This window comes from Stenella coeruleoalba (assembly GCF_951394435.1).
Source record: "Stenella coeruleoalba genome assembly, chromosome: 4".
Taxonomy (NCBI): domain Eukaryota; kingdom Metazoa; phylum Chordata; class Mammalia; order Artiodactyla; family Delphinidae; genus Stenella; species Stenella coeruleoalba.
Window position 1 is genome coordinate 75,666,167 of NC_137149.1, and position 5,132 is coordinate 75,671,298.

Below are 5,132 nucleotides of genomic sequence, written 5' to 3' on the forward strand. Positions count from 1 at the left end.
TTGTCATTTGTTTCTGGGTATTTTTTGATTTCCTCTTTGATTTCTTCAGTGATCTCTTGGCTATTTAGTAGAGTATTGTTTAGCCTCCATGAGTTTGTATTTTTTACGATTTTTTTCCTGTAAATGATATCTAGTCTCATAGCGTTGTGGTTGGAAAAGATACTTGATATGATTTCAATTTTCTTAAATTTACCGAGGCTTGATTTGTGACCCAAGATATGATCTATCCTGGAGAATGTTCCATGAGCACTTGAGAAAAATCTGTATTCTGTTGTTTTTGGATGGAATGTCCTATAAATATCAATTAAGTTCATCTTGTTTAATGTATCATTTAAAGCTTGTGTTTCCTTATTTATTTTCATTTTGGATGATCTGTCCATTGGTGAAAGTGGGGTGTTAAAGTCCCCTACTATGAATGTGTTACTGTCGATTTCCCCTTTTATGGCTGTTAGTATTTGCTCCTATGTTGGGTGCATAAATATTTACAATTGTTATATCTTCTTCTTGGATCAATCCCTTGATCATTAAGTAGTGTCCTTCTTTGTCTCTTGTAATAGTCTTTATTTTAAAGTCTGTTTTGTCTGATATGAGAATTGCTACTCTGGCTTTCTTTTGATTTCCATTTGCATGGAATATCTTTTTCCATCCCCTCGCTTTCAGTCTGTATGTGTCTCTAGGTCTGAAGTGGGTCTCTTGTAGACTGAATATATACAGGTCTTGTTTTTGTATCCATTCAGCCAGTCTATGTCTTTGGGTTGGAGCATTTAATCCATTTACATTTAAGGTAGCTATCAATATGTATGTTCCTATTACCATTTCCTTAATTGTTTTGGGTTTGTTATTGTAAGTCTTTTCCTTCTCTTGTGTTTCCTGCCTAGAGAAGTTCCTTTAGCAGTTGTTGTAAAGATGGTTTGGTGGTGCTGAATTCTCTTAGCTTTTGCTTGTCTGTAAAGGTTTTAATTTCTCCACTGAATCTGAATGAGATCTTTGCTGGATAGAGTAATCTTAGTTCTAGGTTTTCCCTTTCATCACTTTAAATATGTCCTGCCACTCCCTTCTGGCTTGCAGATTTTCTGCTGAAAGATCAGCTGTTAACCTTATGGGGATTCCCTTGTATGTTATTTGTTGCTTTTCCCTTGCTGCTTTTAATATTTTTTCTTTGTATTTAATTTTTGATAGTTTGATTAATATGTGTCTTGGCCTGGTTCTCCTTGAATTTATCCTGTATGGGACTCTCTGCACTTCCTGGACTTGGTTGACTATTTCCTTACCCATATTAGGGATGTTTTCAACTATAATCTCTTCAAATATTTTCTCAGTCCCTTTTTTTTCTCTTCTTCTTCTGGGACCCCTATAATTCGAATGCTGATGTGTTTAATGTTGTCCCAGAGATCTCTGTGATAGTCCTTAATTCCTTTCATTCTTTTTTCTTTATTCAGCTCTGTGGTAGTTATTTCCACTATTTTATCTTCCAGGTCACTTATCCATTCTTCTGCCTCAGTTATTCTGCTATTGATTCCTTCTAGAGAATTTTTAATTTCATTTATTTTGTTGTTCATCATTGTTTGTTTGCTCTTTGACATAGTTCTTCTAGGTCCTTGTTAAACGTTTCTTGTATTTTCTCCATTCTATTTCCAAGATTTTGGATCATCTTTACTGTCATTACTCTGAATTCTTTTTCAGGTAGACTTCCTATTTCCTCTTCATTTGTTTGGTCTGGTGGGTTTTTACCTTGCTCCTTCATCTGCTGTGTATTTCTCTGTCTTCTCATTTTGCTTAACTTACTGTCTTTGGGGTCTCCTTTCGCAGGCTGCAGGTTCATAGTTTCCATTGTTTTTGGTGTCTGCTCCCAGTGGGTAAGGTTAGTTCAGTGGGTTGTGTAGGCTTCCTGGTGGAGGGGACTGGTGCCTGTGTTCTGGTGGATGAGGCTGGATCTTGTCTTTCTGGTGGGCAGGACCATGTCCAGTGGTGTGTTTTGGTGTTTGTGAACTTAAGATTTTAGGCAGCCTCTCTGCTAATGGGTGGGTTGTGTTCCTTTCTTGCTAGTTGTTTGGCATAGGGTGTCCAGCACTGTAGCTTGCTGGTTGTAGAATGGAGCTGGGTCTTATCGTTGAGATGGAGACCTCTGGGAGAGCTTTCGCTGTTTGATATTACGTGGGGCCGGGAGATCTCTGGTGGACCAATGTCCTGAACTCGGCTCTCCCACCTCAGAGGCTCAGGCCTGACACCTGGCCAGAACACCAAGATCCTGTCAGCCACACGACTCAGAAGAAAAGGGAGGAAGAAAAAGAAAGAAAGAAAACAAATAAATAAAATAAAGTTATTAAATTTTTAAAATTATTAAAAATTAAAAAGTAATAAAAAAAAGAGAAAGAAAGAAGAGAGCAACCAAACCAAAAAACAAATCCACCAATGATAACAAGCAATAAAACCTATACTAAAAACAAAACAAGGCCGCACTGCTGGAGGGACCCAGCCTATCCCAAGTGCGCTGTTAGCCAGGGGTAGCCGGAAGAGACCGGGCAGTGGGGGAGAGCTGCAGAGGGTGGTGGAGTCCGCCCCGCACGCCCAGGGAGGGAAGGGGGAGAGAGGGAGGCAGAGTTAAGCAAGGAGCGCGAGTAAGTGAGCTTGGGTCCGACTTGAGCTCGGGCTCAAGACTGAGCCTGGTGGGCCAGGCCCCCAAGCCAGCGTCACACCCCATCTGAAGAAGACAGGCAGTCACATGGCTTCGCCATTCCTGCCTGCGGGAGCCACCGCGGGTGACAGCAGTGGAAAGCTGAGCTCGGGGGACGACTCTGGGGATATGGAATCCCTCCAAAGCCCGGAGACCGAGGCCTCCAAAAGCCTGACAGAGCTGTTTGAGAAGGCTGCCACGCACTTCCGAGGCCTGGTTCAAGGGGCCAGCAGGGAGCAGCTCTTGTACCTGTATGCCCGGTACAAGCAGGGAAGCATGGAAAGCACTTGGTGATTCAAGCCCCAGCCGAACAATGCAGGAGTATACTGCCGTAGTTAACAAATTAGATCCAAGTTGGAATCCTCAGCTTCTTGAAATGGAAACTTAAATTACTATGTTCTTTTGAGAATTAAAAATCACTCAAGGACTTCCCTGGTGGCGCAGTGGTTAAGAATCTGCCTGCCAATGCAGGGGACATGGGTTTGAGCCCTCATCTGAAAAGATCCCACATGCCTCAGAGCAACTAAGCCCGTGCGCCACAACTATTGAGCCCAAGCTCTAGAGCCCGTGAGCCGCAACTGATGAAGCCCGCGTGTCACAACTACTGAAGCTCGCACTCCTAGAGCCTGTGCTGTACAACAAGAGAAACCACCGCAATGAGAAGCCCACGCACCACAATGAGGAGTAGCCCCCACTTGCCACAATTAGAGAAAGCCCGCACGCAGCAACGAAGACCAAACACAGCCAAAAAAAAAAAAAAAAAAACTACTCAAGAAGAAACTTACTGAGGATAAATATCCAGATATATTCTTAGCTTTTACTGGATTCTGTGGCTTTTCACTTGAACAAAAAGGAGGAATTTGTTCTTGTTTCATCAAACAGGATGTTGATGAATAGAAAGAAAGGGCTCAAAATAAAAATTTCCTTGCCTATGTAAGGCTAATCTTATTTAAGTATAAGCTAAAAACAGACCGACAGACGGTTTATCTCAGGACTGCAATACATGGGGCATAGAAAGGTAAATAAAGTAACATTTCCCCAGGGAGTATATTTTAGACCCCCGACAATAATCAAAAGTATCTTAAGTAACTGTCTCTGACCCATGCAGATATTGCAGAATAACGTTAAGGAGGAATGAATAGGAATTGTTTCTTTCAGTTAACTGAGTAGTTCACTCCTTTACCAATTTAAAGTCCTTGTTCACTAAACTTGTCTTGCCTTATCAGTCTCTGCACCTCTTTTTCATGAAATCATCCATTTTATTAAGATAGTTGGTTGAATGGAGGCAAAAGTAATGGAAAAGAGAATGGAATGGAAACAGTTTAGCAATACTAATCTATTCATTTGTGTATTCCCATTCAGGGAAGCATGGAAAGCTTGGTCTCTTGCCAAGTAATGGTCTCTTGCCTCTTCGGCAGGTCCAGGTCAAAAATCATTCAGAGTTATTGGAATTCGGGCATGATGATAGTGGTTGTAGCATAGTTTTTGAATTTTCCCGAATCCTTAACAGAATAACTAGGATAGCGTAACCAAAAGCACTTGGGCAATATCTGTAACAAAACCTAGTTGATCAGAGAAACTAGGGACAAACTATCAACAGCTCCAAGATTTGTGTAGCATTGGCATCTCTGTGGGAGGAAGCAGAGGAAACAGTAGGGAGTCTAATTGACCTGAGAATGGCAGAAGCCTAAAATTGTCCACAGGTGAAGAGTACAGGGGGTTCATGGTAAGGTTTTCTAGAGCTGTCTGGAGCTCTAGAGTTCCAAAATTAAGCAGCCAAAACTTCCCTTCCAGTACACAGCCTCACACTGAGAGGAATCTGCAGGACAAGTCAAGCAGGACAAGGACAAGGAAGACAAAAGGAAAAAGAAACCAGATAAGCGTGGGAGAGGGGACCAGAGCCAAGTGATCTTGAAAGTATCCTAGGGGCCAGATTTTTAATTACTTCATGAAAATAACAGAAAAGGGACTTATATACCTAAAACTATATCCTGATTCACATTTCTATATTAAAAATTCAAAAACATTAATTTCACATAAAGATGATCAACAGAAAAAGAATTACGGTTGAAATCTGTACAAAGTTACTATAATTCAGAATTGTATCTTTTTTCTTATAATATCCAGAAGCTGTATTAATGGTTAAAATAATGAAAGTGTGCTAATATTTTTATGGGTCTTGGTAGGATTGCAATATTGCTTTCCAAAAGAGTAATACCATTCTACAAGAGCATTAGGGCCATTAACTTAGTATAGTGCCTGTTTCATTACAGTTTTACCAATTTGGATAATTTTGTTACCCTAATGGAATTAGTTTAAAATCTGTTGCTCGTTGTTGTTTTAATTTGCATTTTCTTAAATGATTATGGATGTTGAACTTTTTTCCAAGTAGTGATATAACATTATTGATATTTTTGTATGTACGTGAATAAAATCCTAAACCTCTGTGTCACTTCAA

At 40.4% G+C, this 5,132-nt stretch overlaps 1 pseudogene across 1 annotated transcript; it reads left to right on the forward strand.

Moving 5' to 3' along the window:
- The first annotated feature begins 2,722 nt into the window (after positions 1–2,722).
- On the forward strand, positions 2,723–3,062 carry LOC307185493 (acyl-CoA-binding domain-containing protein 6-like; annotated as a pseudogene). The gene has a single exon. The product of its transcript is annotated as an acyl-CoA-binding domain-containing protein 6-like (transcript).
- Positions 3,063–5,132: the final 2,070 nt, after the last annotated feature.